This window comes from Sander lucioperca, chromosome 5, assembly GCF_008315115.2.
Source record: "Sander lucioperca isolate FBNREF2018 chromosome 5, SLUC_FBN_1.2, whole genome shotgun sequence".
In the NCBI taxonomy this organism is placed as follows: Eukaryota; Metazoa; Chordata; class Actinopteri; order Perciformes; family Percidae; genus Sander; species Sander lucioperca.
This window is the reverse complement of record NC_050177.1, coordinates 28,121,228-28,140,027: the sequence shown is the minus strand read 5'-3', so window position 1 is coordinate 28,140,027 and position 18,800 is coordinate 28,121,228. Positions and strand designations below refer to the sequence as shown.

General features: G+C 43.2%; 1 long non-coding RNA gene across 1 annotated transcript in view; it reads right to left on the bottom strand.

Annotated features, from left to right (window-relative positions):
- Positions 1-3,963: 3,963 nt before the first annotated feature.
- The window catches only part of LOC118495146, a 17,812-nt gene continuing 2,975 nt past the window's right edge, over positions 3,964-18,800 (bottom strand). The window contains exons 2-3 of the long non-coding RNA XR_004897470.1: positions 11,779-11,784; positions 3,964-3,973 (exon numbers count right to left, since the gene is read on the bottom strand). This is a non-coding gene — a long non-coding RNA (uncharacterized LOC118495146). The remainder of the gene's footprint in view (positions 3,974-11,778; positions 11,785-18,800) is intronic.

Below are 18,800 nucleotides of genomic sequence, written 5' to 3'. Positions count from 1 at the left end.
ATGGTCATGAAGGCTGGGTCATGACCAAAAGAACGAGATCCAGGGTACAAGCGGCCGAAATGGGTTTCCTCAGGAGGGTGGCTGGCGTCTCCCTTAGAGATAGGGTGAGAAGCTCAGTCATCCGTGAGGAGCTCGGAGTAGAGCCGCTGCTCCTTCGCGTCGAAAGGAGCCAGTTGAGGTGGTTCGGGCATCTGGTAAGGATGCCCCCTGGGCGCCTCCCTAGGGAGGTTTTCCAGGCACGTCCAGCTGGGAGGAGGCCTCGGGGAAGACCCAGGACTAGGTGGAGGGATTATATCTCCAACCTGGCCTGGGAACGCCTCGGGATCCCCCAGTCGGAGCTGGTTAATGTGGCTCGGGAAAGGGAAGTTTGGGGTCCCCTGCTGGAGCTGCTACCCCCGCGACCCGTTACCGGATAAGCGGAAGAAGATGGATGGATGGATGGATGGATGGTATAGTTGACTTGTTTTTCAAATATGTAATCTTGTGTGAAGAAATGTATTTTTCTTTTGAAAAAAAAAAAACACAACATATTCTTCTACTTTTTATAGTTGACTTGTTTTTCAAATATGTATTTTTCCATCTTTTGAAAATAAAGAATAAAAAAATGAAATGAAAAAAAAAAAATGAATAAAGAGTCATTCTTGCTCATGCGTTGTGTTAGAGAACATTAGAGAGCTCAGAGGAAAGGATGGCGGAGAAACGGGTGATGGAAAAAGTGTATTATGACCCTTTACATCCTGCTAGCTTTGGAGGAGTACAACGACTCCGTCAGGGTGTACAGGATGAAACTGGTGAAAAAGTCAGTGTTCAGAAAGATTTTTTATCCGAACAAGATGCTTATACATTACATAAACCAGCCCGAGTACATTTCAAAAGAAACAAAGTGTTTGTTACTAAACCTTTAAATCAATTTCAAGCTGACCTCTGTGACATGCAGGCCTTGGCTGATCATAATGACGGGTTTAGTTATTTACTGACCGTCATAGACGTATTTTCGAAAAAAGCGTATGTGCGTCCCTTGAAGAGGAAGACGGCTGGGGAGGTTGTAAAAGCGTTTGAATCAGTGTTTCGAGAGAGCTTAATACCCGCCAAGCTACAAACTGACGCAGGCAAAGAATTTTTCAACAAGAAATTTGAGGCTCTCATGAAGAAATACGGTATCAATCATTTTAGAACGGCCAGTGACTTAAAGGCATCGGTCATCGAGAGATATAACCGTACCCTGAAATGTCGCATGTTTAAATATTTTACGGCTCGCAACACCAGACGTTACTTGGACGTCTTACCAGACCTGGTAGATAGTTATAATAACAGTTATCACAGCTCTATAAAAATGACACCAATGGATGTAACATCCGAGAACGCCGATCAGGTGTTTCGCAACCTGTACGGTACCGGAGCTGCAAAAAGTAAAAATGGCCGCAAACAAAATGTTTCAAGTGGAGAAAATCTTAAAACGACGTACCGTCAAGGGTGAAAAACAAGTTTTCGTGCAATGGAAAAACTGGCCAGAGAAGTTCAACAGCTGGGTTAAATTGTCTGATATGGTCAGTATATAAAAAGTCTGTGCACAAAGACCAATCCATCACTCAATTTCAAAAGAGAATCATGGAACACACAACCGCCGAGGGTTTTTACGTGACCCTGCCTTCCAACGCCAGTAAGGAAGTAATACCAGCAGTTGTTATACAATCGATTTGGCTAAACCGATTGACCTGAGCGGTGAATGGGTGGTGGGTCTATGCAAAATCATATATCCTCGTACGTGGTACAATTTACCCGCAGACTCAAGCTATTTTGAACTGAACCGTGTGTCGGACGAACCTCAACCGCTGGTGATCGTGAAATTCAATCGCGGCGCTTACTATAATCTGCCAAAAGATCTCCTGGAATACTTGACCCCGGCGCTCAAAAAGCACGATCCCTCTTTTGATGATTCTTTCAACAGCGCAACCAAATGCATCGACTTCAAAGGCGACGGTCTTTACAAAATACGAACCTATCCCCTGCTGGCTTACATGTTAGGATTAAAACCTGCCGAATGGTGGACGCTCTCCAAGAGACCGTCCACCTATCCTTGTGATTTAAATGCTGGAGTATATAACCTCTTTGTATACACCGACATTATTCAGTATCAAGCGGTCGGCGACAGCTACTCACCGCTGCTTTGTTTGGTGAATGTGAAAGGTGACTTTGGAGACGTGACTAGCATCAGATACAATACGATACATTATATCCTTTGTCTAAAAATTACATCAAAAACATACGCATAGAAATTAAAACCGATCGCAACAGGAACATAGACTTTGTTTTTGGAAAGACAATTGTGAAATTACACTTTAAACCCGTCCAACGCTCTTTGTAAGTTCCCGGTAAGATGCTACATATCAAAGAAGATCCTCGGCGCTTTGTAGCGTACTATGAAGGTCAAGTAGGTGGAGCTTTACCCGGTTTTTACGGAGCCCCGGTGATGTACGGGAGAGGCATAGGCTCTATCTTTTCTAAATTGTTCAGGTTCGTATCCCCTCTGCTGAAAAAAGGTTTCGCTGTGGCAAAACCGCATCTTAAAACAGCCGCTACAAACATTGCTGCGGACGCTGTCAAAGGAGTGATGGGAAAACTGACCGAGCATAAGAATCAAGAAGGTTCGGGAGGTATTTTGGTCTTGTCCCGTAGAACAAGGAAACGCCCGCCAGGTGAGCGTGTCGTTTCCTCAGCATTTAAAAAACGTGCGGCGGTTAAGAAGAGCAAATCAGTCAAGAGACGCGCACCCAAGAGGAGGAAGTCTACTCAGAGCTCTGACATATTTTAGCGCAGTACACGATGGCTCTTTTACATCAGAAATCAGCCGAGTGCACCCTGGCGGAACTGGATCTCTTTTCAGCTCCCATGACTCAACTATCTGTAGAAGATAAAAAATATCAAGAATACCAACCTCTCTCTACACTGAGCGACAACTCTCCAATTGAATTCTTTATACCCGGAGATGGTGAAAAGTATTTGGACTTGAACGATACGTTGCTGCACCTCCGAGTTAAAATCACAGAGAAGGATGGGACGGACATCCCTGCAGATACAGCGGTGGGGCTCATCAATTATCCTCTCAATACAATTTTTAGCCAATGCGACGTTATTCTGGGCGATAGATTGATTTCACAATCCAGCGCCACTCATCCTTACAGAGCCATGATAGAAACCTTACTCAACTTTTCAGAGGACACATTAAAGAGTCAATTTAGTGCCGGCCTGTTTTACAAAGACACTCCGGGTTCAATGGACTCTATCATAGTGAATAACGGACCGAACAAAGGATTAGTCCAGAGAGCACAATTCAGCGCAGAATCTGGGGAAGTAGAGTTGCTAGGACCTCTCCACAGCGACATTTTTTTCTGCGAGCGTCTGTTATTAAACTCTGTCGATTTGAGAATTAAACTTATTCGTTGCAATGATGCGTTTTGCCTCCTGACTCAGAGTTCACCCTGAAGATATTATCAGCCTCCCTGTTTGTTAAAAAGGTCACCGTTTCCCCTGCTGTACGCCTGGGTCACGCAGCCGCCCTGATGAAAGGAAATGCACTCTATCCGCTCTCGCGTGTCAGTGTGAAAACGTACTCCATCCCTGAAAATTCCAGGATATGTAACCAGGAAAATCTCTTTCTGGGTGCTATGCCACGCTATTTAGCTTTAGCCATGGTGCACCATGATTCTTTTGTAGGGATACGGGACCTGTCACCGTTTAATTTCAAACATAATGATGTGGAATATTTGGCTTTGTGTCAGGACGGCAGACAGGTACCTGCTAAAGCCTTTCAGCCCCGTTTCAATACCGGAAATTCAGTCAGAGAATTTTACAATATGTTTACTGCCACAGGACGACATCTTAAGGATCTACCTCTTAGCATCAACCGCAGCGATTTTAACCAAGGTTATTCTCTGTTTGTCTTCAATCTTGGGGCGACCGAAGACAGCAACGCCTTATCTCCCATTTCCAACGGAAATTTGCGTTTGGAAATGAGATTTAGGGTACCGCTGCCTTACACTACAACACTCATTGTATACGCATGCTACGATTCCATTCTGGAGATCAACGCTAAAAGACAGGTGCTGGTGGATTATTATTAAAAAGATGGATAATCATCAACTAGAACGCCTGTTGCATCATCTTATGGGTCATTTATTTCACGGAGTGTGGGCTTCTGATCAACTACCCTCGCTGAGTCATACCTACCGTCTACCTGCTTACTTTATCGTCAACACTCACCCATCCCACATGCCCGGGGAACATTGGCTTGGATTGACGTTGGAAGAGGACGGCGGAGCGACCTTTTTCGACTCGTACGGATTCCCGCCTGATTTTGCTCATTACCCCTCGAGCATTCTACAGTTTCTGGAAAACCGTTCAAAGAATATACAGTACCACGACTGTCAACTTCAGCACCCGCTGTCTACCGTATGTGGACAGCATTGTTTTTTTTATCTCTGCCATCGGGCCTGCGGCTTATCATATAAAGAAATGCTGACTCTGTATTACGATGATGTCTGTAAAAATGACCGTATGGTATCTAATTTTGTGAATAAATATCAAAGGTGCGTCAGTCGTAACCGCTCAGAATCTTTTCACCATAGTGTGTGCTCTTTAGACATGTTTAGAGATTGTTACCGCTTGTAAGAAAGACTCTGTAACCATAAACTTGTGATTAATAAAACATTTTATTGAAAATGACATGAGTGTATGGTGTCGTTAATCCAAAGTTGACCATCGCGGGGATAATAGGAATGTTTTTCTTCTTTTTTCCCAAAGTTGACCATCGCGGGGATAATAGGAATGTTTTTCTTCTTTTTTCCCGCGGTGATTTTTCTTCAGAAGTTGACCATCGTGGTGATAATAGGAATGTTTTTTTTCTTTTTTCCCGTGGTGATTTTTCTTCAAAAGCATCACCGGCCATTTTGAGCTGACTGTACTGCGCGTGTGCTTGGGGATTTTTAAACATGGACATAGGAATGTTTAACCCATCAAACGTATTTAAGAAACTAGTCCAACCTTTTGGTGTTGATTGGGCTCTTCTTTTATTGGTCAGTGAGAGGGTTTTTATTAAGTCAAGCATATGAGATCCTTTAACTACATCTCCCTTATATATAAATTCACCTCTCGATGTCCAACCCTCGTCACTTGCGGCTAATTTCTGCAAAATGTAGAGGGCATTTTTACGGTCACGTGGGGGTAGGTTTTTTATCACCTCGTCCGCAGCGTCATCCAATGTGGTATGTGGACAAGCAGCTGCTACTGCATCTGCAGGTGCTGATGCTGCTGATGCTGAGTGTTCAGATTCTGATGCATCCTGTTGCAGGCTGAGAGTAACGCTGTGCACATCATTCTTACTTTGTTTAAGCAAAGTGAGATACCGCAGCAGCAGAGCTTTGTACCTTTTCGCTTTTTCATATGAATTCAATCCAGGATCATTTAGTACCGCGCTCATTTTCTCATTCAAATCATCTTCAGCCGTCTGTCTGATGGACGGCTCTGGTCTAGTTATTTTGCTCAGCTGTTGAGGTGAAATCAAATACATTTTCTTGGCAGCCCTCAGAGACATATTATCTTTTTGGAAGCAGGCCTCCTAACAAATTTCCCAATATTGGTACGGCGGCCGACAGTAATGGTAGGATAAAGCCCCCCGTCTGTTTTTTCAGAGCCTGATGTTTACGCTTTAAACTGGTTTTTTTATCGGCCAGCAGTCTGATAATCTTCTTTTGACGTTTCAGTTGTTTGTATTGAGAAGACGATACAGGCAGATTCCCTTTTAACAGGTTTAAAGCTACCTCACACAAGGCTTGGAGAAAATCGGGCGAGCAGTGTTTCAAAATGTCTTTACGTTTTGAAGGCGTGGCGTGGTACAGTGCTTTCAGCAACAGAGCATTCCGTTTTATACGCTCTGACATAATGACGTCCTACTTTGTTTTTGGTATGTAAATCATCGTTTGCTGGTGGGGAAGTAACCCTGTACGCACCCTGTAACGTTCTGGGCATGAAGGCGTGAGGTCCAGGATTATATAACCGTGTTGCTCTTTCGTAGCATCTTCAAAACTTTCCAGGAAAAACTGTTTCTGTGAGGGAAAAATCTGATGAGCTAGCACCCTAATCTGGAGCTGATCTCTGGGATTTTTAAATAGCACCAGATAATTGCTGTTTATACTTATGGTACGGCTGTATCTGCCTTTATGAAGCACATTTTGGGTTAGAAACACGACACTCATATTTCGATGATGTCTGTATTGTGTGAAGATTTTCACCCAATGCCTGAAATATGACATCGTCGAGTATGACCAGATGTGATTGCTCAGGAGGAAACATACTTGTATCTTCAAAAGAATCAGGCAGGCCTTGGACAAACTTAATTTTTTTATTCATTTTCTTCATTTCATCATACATGGGCTGGTAACTTGTATAAATCCATACAATGTTTTGAGGTACAATATCCATCACACGTTCACATTTTTCCAGTACAGATTTCAAAAAATACGTCTTGCCACATCCACTGGGGCCAACTATCAAACACGAAAATGGTACCTTTAACCTTGGCTCAAAATCAATCTGTTCCATCATGCATCCCTAGTAACCAAAAGGTAGCGTTGTACCGTCAGGAAACAGCCTCCTCTTGTCGTAAACGACTACATTTTTTCCGGAATGTTGAGTTTTTCAACAGAAACCCTTTTTTATTGCGTTTAATAATCTGTTGAGGTATCTCAAGGGACATTTCTTTAGAACCCCTGAGGTAGCCCTCCACCAACTCTGACACGCTATCAAAGTTGATCTGTTCGCAGCACTCGCGAGTTTGGGTAATACCTTTCACCTTCATAACCACTTTTTTTCTGGTTTTTGGTCTGGTAGGCATAGCTCTTTGGTCCCGCTGCTACAAATTCCTGAATTGTGTCCCCATCCAACTCATCGGTAAGATCCTCGAGAAAATTACCCAGCTCCAGAGGAGCCTCGCCCTCTTTTGTCACATATATCAGACTGTCTGTATCTGTGTAGAGAAAGTTCTGTTGCAGCCTTTCTAAATAACTGTACAGTTTCAGACGACCGTACGCTGTGGTAAACGCCGCAATGAAAATGTTATTGGTTCGTCCGGGTGGCACGAAGCAACGTTCATGGTACGTCCACTGAATCAAGGCTATGTCATCCTCGTTGTTGTTTGTCGGTAAGAAAGACACGTGTCTTAGGTTATATTGCCCTGAAAACACTAAACTGAAAAGGTGTTCAGGCAATTTGACGAGCGTGGTTTGAACCAAATTACTTCTCTGTGTAAATAACCCCCAAAAATTGTTCAGGCACGATTTCAACATCTGTCTCTTGGCCGTATCTGACTCAATCTTTTTGGGGTTTAAGCAGATGCCTTGATGCATCTCATAATCGCTGATGTATTTCTGCCTACTCTCATCGTCCACGGCCTCAGATGGAAAGCCTGAGGCCTCCTGCTTCCCCTTTAAAAAGGTATGTATATACCCCACAAATAGGTCGTTGCTATGTGCTTCAAAGTGCCACGTGGTGGGCAGACAACCGCTCTTACCAAGCCGAAGTAGTTTTGGATTTCATCAAAGTCTCTATGAATGATGACCGGATGCCCTAAAGGGTAAGAGCCTGTGGCATTGACGTATGGATACAGGGAGGTAACGTCGACATAGCGCACAGTTTCGCCGGGGCCTGCGGTGTAGCGTAGCCGCATAGCGCTGGTCCTACCACCATAAAGGGCCGAGCGAGGAGAGAGAGGTTCTGGAGAATCAAATTTCTTCATAAACTCTCTCACGCCTGGGTGTGTTTTTTTTCATTTCGGTCCAAACGTGCTCTCTCATCACCTCTGTACGGAGGCCATGAGCAGCCCTCAGCTGATGCAATTTCTCCTCGCTAGCTGCGTGCATCTCCTCAAAGGGGCTTCCTGTCATAGGGCAGATATCATGAGGTCTGAAACAGGTAGGACAGCCGTGAAAAAAGCATCCCTGAAACTCCCACGCATGCTGCACACTGTCTATGACGGCGTATCCGTCTACAAAGTACGGACCAATCTTTTTTTCCCCGCGGTTTAGAGCATGCTGAATGAAAATGTTTTTCGAATACATCACCCATTCCAGCCACTGAATCGCGCTGCACGAGTATTTTTTGAATTGACGCCTGTAGTCGTCAGGCGAAGGGATAGCGAGTGTCTTTTCAGGCAGGAAATTTGTCTGGAAAACCTTCATACAAGCAGAGGATATTGTGATACAGCTAAAAGGATCCACGTGCGTCTCGCCTATGAACTGCTCTCTGAATTTCAGACACCCCTTGCGGAGAATGTCAACGTCATTTTTACAATAGTACACAGACTCTTTTTCAAAGTTGAAGACACCCTGAGAGACCTCTCTGTACCATCTGTAAAACTCCTCCCGCAGAGTCGGCGACATGTTTTCTACCCCATAATCTGACGGAGGTGGGTAGGCACTGGAGTAGTTTAGATGCCGCTGGGCGCTAAATTTGTGCGGGAAATGACCCTTGGATTTGTCTGCAAATCCCAAAGCCTTCGGCATTGCGGCGAGTTTCATGCTAAGAAAAGATAGCGAGTCGATAAAACGTAACCGGTAATCGGTTTCAGTGAAACTGATAATCTTACTTCCTTGCATTAGAATTGTCGGTGTCATTCCTAAACGGACCATGCTTTTTAGGATCAGGTAACTGTCGAATCCTTTTGCATTGTGGCCAATAAATGTAGCGTTACGATAGTGAGGTCTCCTGAACTTCATGAGAAACTTTTCGACGCAGCCCAGACCATAACACTGCCATTCTTCACCCTGTAACGATTTTGTACACACTAGGTAGGCATGATGTTCACCGGCCCTGTTGCTAAATGTCTCAAAATCGTAAAAAAAACCCTACATTCTGTGTGTGTTCTTCTACCACCTCCAGAGGCCGAATATAGCACATATGTAGTTCTGAATCATTAGCTTCCTCCCCACAAACTCTACACTTTTCATGCGGGCATTTGTGCTCTTTACAAGCATCGAAAAGATATTTACACTGAGGACACTTGTGAAGCTTCTGACAAGTACTGAGGTTTGAATCAGGCAAAGCTCTAGACTTTTTGTGTTCAACATAACACGCGTGCGTACGGAAAGTCCTACCGCACTCCGTACAGTACACTGCGTCGATGTATTCAGTAGGACATGTCGGATCGAGGCAGAGATTGCAATGACCCGGACAATAGTGTTTCTCACTCTGAGAGTAGCTTCTGTAGCAGTAATGACAGACATTAACAACCCCTAAAAACCCTTTAACATTTTTTATTCCGTAGTAGTGGCCTTGAAGCAGGAATAAAAACACGGGATTGTCAGACTTTGGGTATTCTGTTTCAAAATGGGAGATAGCGCGATCCTCGGAGGCTCTGTAAAACACTACAATTTTGCGCTTTACTATCTGTTCAAATGTATTGACCTGACTGAAGGTTACATCTGTTTGATCGCTCAGACCCGCGAGATGCTGATATTCTCTAGCCTGCTCATCAGCTTGTATATCGGTGAGATCAGGATTGATAAGCAGAGCCAGGCTGATGGCAAAGCATAGTTTATTGTTGCGGTTGTGTACTATATACAAATGTTTTCTTTTCTTATTAATGATTTCACAGTCCAAAGTTTTTTTTTATTTTTCGTTTAACACCACCACCACCTCGAGGGTTTCGCACCACTTGAATAACGAATTCTAGATTGGACTCGTCGTCAATATTTCGGTTAGATTGTATCAACCGTTCCAGTAACCCTTCAAAAACGGTCTGAAAGTCGATACCCCTCTCACTGACTCGAATGATATCGTGTTCTTGAGCATTTTCAGCTATTATTTCGACCTGCACGATGTCATTAGGTCTAACCTCAGGTCTCACTCTCTCTGTTAAGCCGGTAAAATTCCCTGAAACCTCTTGATAGAATCGGGCTAGATCTGGCACATTTCTGAGGGGTGGCATGACCAAGTTTTGACGGAATTCCAAATTGCCGAAGCTATCGAGTCTTCTTGACAAAATGTCATTGTTCAGATTTTCAGCCTGTTGTAAAGCGTCTTCTATAGGTCGAAAGTAATTTTCATTGGGAGGGTCAGTTTGATTGTCTGTTGATGGATGTGGTTCTGTGTCAGTATTATTTAAAGAAGGTTCTGTGTTTGAATTATTCAATTCGCGGATAGCCTCAAGCAGTTGGGTCGGTATGTAATTTAATGGCTCATTTAATTCATCGACAGTCTGAAGTAATTGGAACGGAATTATACAGGGTTGATCGTGCTCCATTTTGGGTGTGATATAAAAAAAAATAAAAAATAAAAAAAAAATAAAAAAATAAAAATAAAAAATGTCACCTCTTACAACTTTTTACATATCTGAAGAATTGTCTGGAAATTGGTCAACAACAATCTGACGATGTCCAAATTGTTTCCACGGTCTCGCTCCCGTCTCACCCTCTGTTCTCTTTGAATGTTCCTCAGTGCTGCTTCTGTCGTAGAAAAAAAAAAAAAAAATGTTTAATCAGAAATTTTAATTTTAATTTAATTTTAATCAAGAAAATAATAATAAAATATATGGATAAAAATTACCTCTGTTTCGTTGAGTCCTCTCCCTACTGCGCCTCACTCTGCGAATGCGGCTCCGTACTGGTTCTGTCATAAAACAGAGAAAATACATCTGTAAATAAATATATTTAATTTTAAAATAAATGAATAGAATATATATAAATAAAAATACCTCTGATTTGTTCAGTGGGGCGGGAGGTGCTGGCTCTGTTCTCTGGGGGTGCTGCTTCAAGCTCTGTTCAATTTGAAAATATACATATATACTCACATTCAATTCAATAAAGCTAGCTAACAATGTTAACAATGTTAATAAAGTTGTTACCTCCGGAAACCATTCTCTCTGGTTCACCCCTCCCTCTCTCTCTCTCTCTCTCTGGTTCACCCTCCCTCTCTCTCTCTCACACACACACACACACACACACCCTCGCCCCCCCTTCCTCTCTCTCTCTGTTCACCCTCAATCTCTCTCTCTCACACACACACACACACACACACACACACACACACACACACACCCTCGCCCCTCCCTTCCTCACTCTCTCTGTTCACCACTCCCTCTCTCTCTCTCTCTCTCACACACACACACACACACACACACTCGCCCCTCCATTCCTCTCTCTCTCTGTTCACCCCTCCCTCTCTCTCTCTCTCTCACACACACACACACACACACACACACACACACACACCCTTGCCCCTCCCTTCCTCTCTCTCTCTGTTCACCCCTCCCTCTCTCTCTCTCTCACACACACACACACACACACACACCCTCGCCCCTCCCTTCCTCTCTCTCTCTCTCTGGTTCACCCTCCCTCTCTCTCTCTCTCTCTCACCAGCGTAATATTCATTGTTTAAAATGTAAGGCGGTAAAAAACATTTAAGAGTTATAATGTAGATACACTTACCCTCAGTCATTGGGGTAGGAGTTTGAGAAGGGCCGAATGAGGTATCTCTGTCAAGACTTCAGCTCTGTCCACCTGTTGTAGGGTCTCCAGCGGTTCTCGTCCAATATCAGGAGGAGTGATCGATTGGTCATTTCCTTCTTCAGATACATTCAAACTTTGAACATCTTCTGCATTTTCTTCTCCGTCGCTCGTTATTTCTTCAATTTCAACATCTGCGTTGGTGGGATTATCTGAGTATATAGATATGGTATGTTCAATAAAGTTAGTTTTAAAAAACAATGCTGATACAGTTTTTTTTAACTAAAGTCTCTCTCTCTCTAATTAACATTCATTGTTTAAAACATAACCAGTAAAAAATAAACAATTTATGACATATATCTACATTAAGCGGTATAATATTAAAATAAAAAGTTACCCTCAGTCATTTCAGGGGGAGCTGTCTGGTGATTAGGAGGCGTTTGCAGAATTTTGTTATAGTGATCCTGTCTTGAGAGCAGTGGTTGTATAGGATGTCTGAAATGGGTCTCCACTGTTACAATAGATCTATTTGGTTGCATAATTGGTCGGGCATTGATCTGTGGATTTGATGTTTCAGATATTTCTTCAATTTCAAGATCTCCGTAAAAGACAGCAGGGTTTGGATTGTAATATGCTCTGATACAACGATCAATCGACCCTGCCGAATAACAGAAAACCTGTGTCATTTATTTTATCTACGTCATAAACTTTTGTTGATAAAACATTAGTTGAGAAAACAACCTACTGTAATCTGATTGACTCAAATGAATGTCTATGAATTCGTCACTGGTAACTGTTAGGAACAGAGAGAGAGGATAGCTTGAAAAAGAATATTTTCAACACCCTTAACATAATAATAATCATTAATAATATATGACTCACCAGGGAACTGAAGTGGTGAAGTCTGCATCTTTTTCAACCCTCTCCACTTGGCCGTCAGTGAATGAATGAACAGCCCTAACCACCGTCTTTTGTGTGAAAATTGAGCGCGATCTCTCGTACATGATTGAGGGCTGCATTTGCTCTTGAAAACGATACATGGAGACGCGGGTAAAAAGTAAAATACAGCGTCTATGTGACTACATGTTTGTGTATGTGTGTGTGTGTGCGTGTGTGTCAGAGCAGAGGTTGACCCCTGACCTTAGACCCAGTAGACACAGAAACAGTTGCCACAGATATAAGACGCCTTCCTCCGGCTCGCGGGAGACAGCTGCTTTTGGTGAGCACTCAGTTCATACAGAAAGAGCTGCAGAAACAAGTTCTGAAAATATAGGGTTTAACATCCATAATAATTTCTCCTTTGCAATATTGTAATATTGTAATGTACTTGGAGCAGCAGAGGACACTGGGAACCAAAAATACGAACCAGAGCGATGCATGCACAGACCAGTCAACATTTTCTACAAAATGTAATGCCTAATTTGACCCAAGTTATTAGTTATTAAGCTGTTCCATTTCATATAATGATAACATGCTTTGTTGGACCAAGTATGCCAATGTTGGCGTTGGACAATATTTTTATATTTTTATAGGTTCATTCCTATATTATTAAAAGACATTGAATGCAGTGACAATTGGATTTAACAATCTTAAACATACACTAATACTATAACAAATACTGATAAAGATATTTAACTCATTCAAAACCATCATCTACGTATTTCCTGTCACCCTCATTTCTCATTGGCTCATTTGAAAACCGCATTTCCTGTCTCGATGCATTAATATGCAGTTTCCGGACTCCTCCTCGGTCTGAGGCACGCCCTCTTTCTGGAAGGTTCTGGAAGGATTGCGTCAGAAACACCTGTCGAACATCAAGGCTCGCAAATCCTCCCCAGCTCCGTGGTTATCTAACTCAGTACGTGCTGAAAGATCAACTATACGAGCAGCGGAAAGGAAATGGCAGAAATCTAAAGACCCAGATGATCTGCTTACCTATCAGTCTCTTCTTTCCTCCTTCGCTGCCTCTATTTCTGCAGCCAAAAGCTCTTTTTATCAAACCAAAATTGAATCCTCTTTCTCAAACCCCAAAAAACTTTTTTCCATCTTCTCTAACCTCCTAGATTCCCCCAGTCCACCTCCTCCCTCCTACCAACCCACTTTGTCAACTACTTTGTAAAAAAGATAGATGACATACGCTCTTCATTCTCAACCACACCTCCTGAAATCACCTTACCATCGATCACTTCCAGTACTCTTTCCTCTTTCACCCCTTTATCTCCAAACCAAATTCTTACTTTGATTACCTCTGCCTGCCCAACCACCTGCCCCCTGGATCCTATCCCTTCTCACCTTCTCCAGTCCATTGCTCCGGACCTCCTTCCTTTCCTCACCCATCTCATCAACATCTCCTTGTCAACTGGTTGTTTCCCTGATGCCCTCAAAGAGGCAAGAGTGACCCCACTGCTCAAAAAACCAACACTCGACTCCTCTGATGTAAATAACTATAGACCCGTCTCCCTTCTTCCATTTCTATCTAAAACTCTTGAGCGTGCCATTTATAATCAACTCTCTACCTATCTCCACCAGAACAACCTTCTTGATCCCCACCAGTCTGGCTTCAAGGCTGGCCACTCAACAGAAACTGCCCTCCTTGCTGTCACTGAGCAGCTTCACATCGCTAGAACAACCTCTCTCTCTTCCATTATCATCCTTCTGGATCTTTCTGCTGCCTTTGACACAGTGAACCACCAGATCCTCATTTCGACACTCCAAAATCTGGGTGTCTCAGGCTCTGTGCTCTCATTACTCACATCTTACCTGGCAGACCGAACCTACCGGGTAACCTGGAGAGGGTCTAGCTCAGAACCTTGCCCACTTAAAACTGGGGTTCCTCAGGGATCAGTCCTGGGTCCCCTCCTCTTCTCTCTGTACACCAACTCTCTCGGGTCTGTCATTCAGTCGCACAGCTTTTCTTATCACAGCTACGCAGATGACACCCAACTAATTCTCTCCTTTCCTGAGTCTGAAACTCAGGTAGCATCACGTATCTCGGCCTGTCTGACTGACATCTCTTCTTGGATGTGCACACACCATCTGAAACTCAACCTCGACAAGACTGAGCTCCTTTTCCTTCCAGGGAAGGGCTCTCATACCCAAGACCTGACTATAACAATTGACAACTCTATAGTAGTCCCCATCAAGACTGCTAGAAACCTGGGTGTAACACTTGACGACCAACTCTCCTTCAATGCTAACATTGCTGCAACCACCCGATCGTGTAGATACATGCTGCATAACATCAGAAGGATACGTCCCCTTCTAACGCAGAAGGCGGCTCAGGTCCTGGTTCAGGCTCTAGTCATCTCACGTCTAGACTACTGCAACACCCTCCTGATTGGCCTGCCTGCATGTGCCATCCAACCCCTGCAGCTCATTCAGAATGCAGCAGCTCGACTTGTCTTCAACCTCCCCAAGTTCTCTCACACTACAACTCTCCTCCGCTCTCTTCACTGGCTACCAATTGCAGCCCGCATCCGCTTCAAGACACTAGAACTTACGTACAGGGCCACGAACGGATCAGCACCCGCTTACATCCAGAACATGGTCAAACCATATACCCCAACCCGCTCACTTCGTTCTGCATCAGCAAAACTGCTGGCTGCTCCCTCACAGCGAGGGAGAACTAATCACTCAACAAAATCACGACTGTTCACTGTCCTGGCTCCCAAATGGTGGAACGAGCTCCCCATCGATATCAGGATGGCTGAAAGCCTACACATCTTCCGCCGAAGGCTAAAAACGCATCTCTTCTGACTACACCTCGGATAAAAAAAAAAAAAAAAAAAAAAAAAACTTGCACTTTCGAACCTGCACTTTCATATGTCTCTTTGTAGCTTTGCATATTTAAAGCTACTGTATTTGCACTTACTACTTGTGGTCTGGAGTTTGAACCTTCACAGTTGAAAGCACTTAATTGTAAGTCGCTTTGGATAAAAGCGTCAGCTAAATGACATGTAATGTAATGTAATATAAAGATATATGCTCCATAACATCAGAAGGATGTCCCCTTCTAATGCAGAACGCGGCTCAGGTTCTGGTTCAGGCTCTAGTCATCTCACGTCTAGACTACTGCAACTCCCTCCTGATTGGCCTGCCTGCATGCTCCCTCCTGATTGGCCTGCATGCATGCTCCCTCCTGATTGGCCTGCCTACATGTGTCGTCTGGCCCCTGCAGCTCATTCAGAACGCAGCAGCTCAACTTGTCTTCAACCTCCCCAAGTACTCTCACACTACACCGCTCCTCTGCTCTCTTCACTGGTTACCAGTTGCTGCCCACATCCACTTCAAGACAGTAGTACTCTCATACAGGGCCATGAACCGATCAGCTCCAGCATATATCCAGGACATGGTCCAACCCTATACCCCAACCCCCCCACTCCACTCTCTATCAGCCCCAGCATATTTCCAGGACATGGTCAAACCCTATACCCCAACCCCCTCACTCCACTCCCTATCAGCCCCAGCTTATATCCAGAACATGTTCCAACCCTATACCCCAACCCCCCACTCCACTCTCTATCAGCCCCAGCATACATCCAAGACATGGTCAAACCCTATACCCCAACCCCCCCACTCCACTCTCTATCAGCCCCAGCTTACATCCAGGACATGGTCAAACCCTATACCCCAACCCCCCCACTCCACTCTCTATCAGCCCCAGCATACATCCAGGACATGGTCAAACCCTATACCCCAACCCCCCCAATCTGCTCTATTTCAGCCCCAGCTTACATCCAAGACATGGTCAAACCATATACGCCATGCAATGTAATGTAATGTAGTGTAATGTAATGTAGTGTAGTGTAATGTAATGTAAAGTAATATAATGTAATGTAATGTAATGTAGTGTAATGTAATGTAAAGTAATGTAATATAATGTAATGTAATTGAAAGGAAATGCAACACGCCGGGCGTGAACCCTGGTCTCCTGGGTGAAAGTCCTGTTGTTGTTTGACCCATCCACCCCCCCGATCAACCTCTCTATGCAGATTTTATGCTTTTCATACAACTCCCTACCGTTGCTGTGATCACAAAATATTCTTCCCATTTAAACTAAAATTCGTAATCACCATATGAAAAAAAACAACATAGTCATGTCTTGTTCACGAATCAATAGATTCAATAACGTGACCATTTGACCAACTGCCATGAGACTGGGCTGGATGGAAACTGTACCGTTGGCCACAACAACAATCCGTTTTTGTTGGGGGTGTGTGGTCAACACACTGTTGTTGAAGCCACAGATTAAGCTTAGTCTGGTTGTTAGTACAGCCACAAACAGCACAACAGGTACCAGAGCTCCACAATGACATTTATAACAATAATAATAACAACATATGTTTAAACACAAACCAGTTTCAGTTACATTATAGTTGAAATCACTTTAGAAAGACACAGTGTTGAAGGCTGGCTGGGACTAACGTTAACGTTACTAGGAAACGTTTACTTCTGCTATCTCACCAGAAGTTGCACCATAATCATTTCTACAGTAGCACCCCCCCCCCCCCCCCAGAATAAGGTGGATGGTGTTGCTGTATTGGTGCATGTTATAATCATTAAATTATCAAATGACAGACAGGACCACTGAAGTAGTCAAAGTTCATTTTACTTGAGAATCCAACAAGTAGACCTTCTCCTCACTACAGAATAGTACAGACAATGACACAACTTAAAGCTCTCTACAGCTGCTTTTTATAATAAATATAATAAATCATGATATACAGTAGATGTCGTTAATTGTTATCTTGTCAGAGTTGATGATGTGTTCCCTATCTGTTCTGGGAGAGCATGTATGTCCTCAGGAACACACCGTGCTTAGAAAAGGACAAGCCATGGCTCCATGTTATCTTGTTTAGAGTATTCAGTATAATATTATTATACTATTTCTCTCTTAAAATGTTTTCAGAAACACGTTTCGGTGAACTATTTTAGTACAATATGAGATCATATTCTGAACGAGCCGCCATGACAGTCTGGCTGTGAATTTCTGGAGAAAAAAGACCCACATGACGCGTTCGTCCAATCAGCTGCCGGTTTTCATTTTCTGATAAATACTCAGACTGTTAATGGAAACAATACAGAGCAGCACCGCCTGCTGCTATGGAGACGTATTACGTTTTGTGCACGTGCAGAGCGTACGCTCAAGTCGGCGTCTCCTCAGTGTGTTTTGAGGCATTTTTTGGACCTCGGGACCCGACTGATCAGTCCGACTGGTTTTACTGCCGACGGTCGGCCGTCTGGTTGGTGTGTCAGGGCCTTAAGGGGAAATCGGGCATCCCTGACGAATACCCCGTTCCAGATTAAATCTAGGGGAAATTTTTCAGTTTTATAGAGCTATTTCCATTAACATATAAGGTTTTAATTGCTTTGTGGAAAAAGTACCCAAAACCAAATTTCTCTACTAATAACATGGTCTCATAGAGGAATAACATTCTTTTACTATTACGTTAAATCCAATTTCTTTAAATTATTTGATTACAGGGTAAGAAAATGAACAGAATAATTAATAGAAAAATGATTAAATAAAGGGATAGATCATGTAAAAAATAATGTCTTGAAATTGAAATTAATTAAACAAATGAGGTTATTGTATAATATAAATACATTCAAATTAAAACAATAAAATTAGAGGAATAAACATGTTTTAATGCAGGGTTTTTCAAGCTTTTTTCAAATATGTTCCCCATTTGAATTGTGTTTTTAAGCCAAGTCCCCCCTGGCCAGCGATAGATCTACCAAACAACAGCCATGGAACTAAAAAGCATTTAAATGCTGATGAAAAAAGGCAACAACAACTTAAAAAAACGTAAAAACTTGTAAAAGGTGGGTAGTGTTAAGAAATGAAAAGAGGACGTGATGGTTTGATTCCTGAGGACGAAGGAGAAAGGCTTGGTTCCAGTTGAAAGTTCAGCAAAAGGTTTAATGAACAACATGATGACAATGACAAGTCAAAAAGCAAATGTTCCACTGCAGCTGACAGTGGACTGATCTACGTTTCTCCCTGATGGAGTCACATCAAAACAGCCATGTGACATGACAACACAATACACTGCAAGCAGCGGACATACAGACATGCTTCCTTGTGAGATCCCAGTCTGGAGTCCTGAATCTTTCTCAGGATCACCCCTTTATCCTAAAGATGTTGAGGCTGTTTCCTCAAATGACATCTCTCCTTATTGGTCAGATGTTCTCTCACCATCAGGTCTCCCCTCTGAGTTGTCAGGTTACTCCAGGTCAAGACTAGGGTCATTTATCAAGGTAGTGTCAATTCTATTCAACTTTACAGAGATAGGCCTTTCCTTT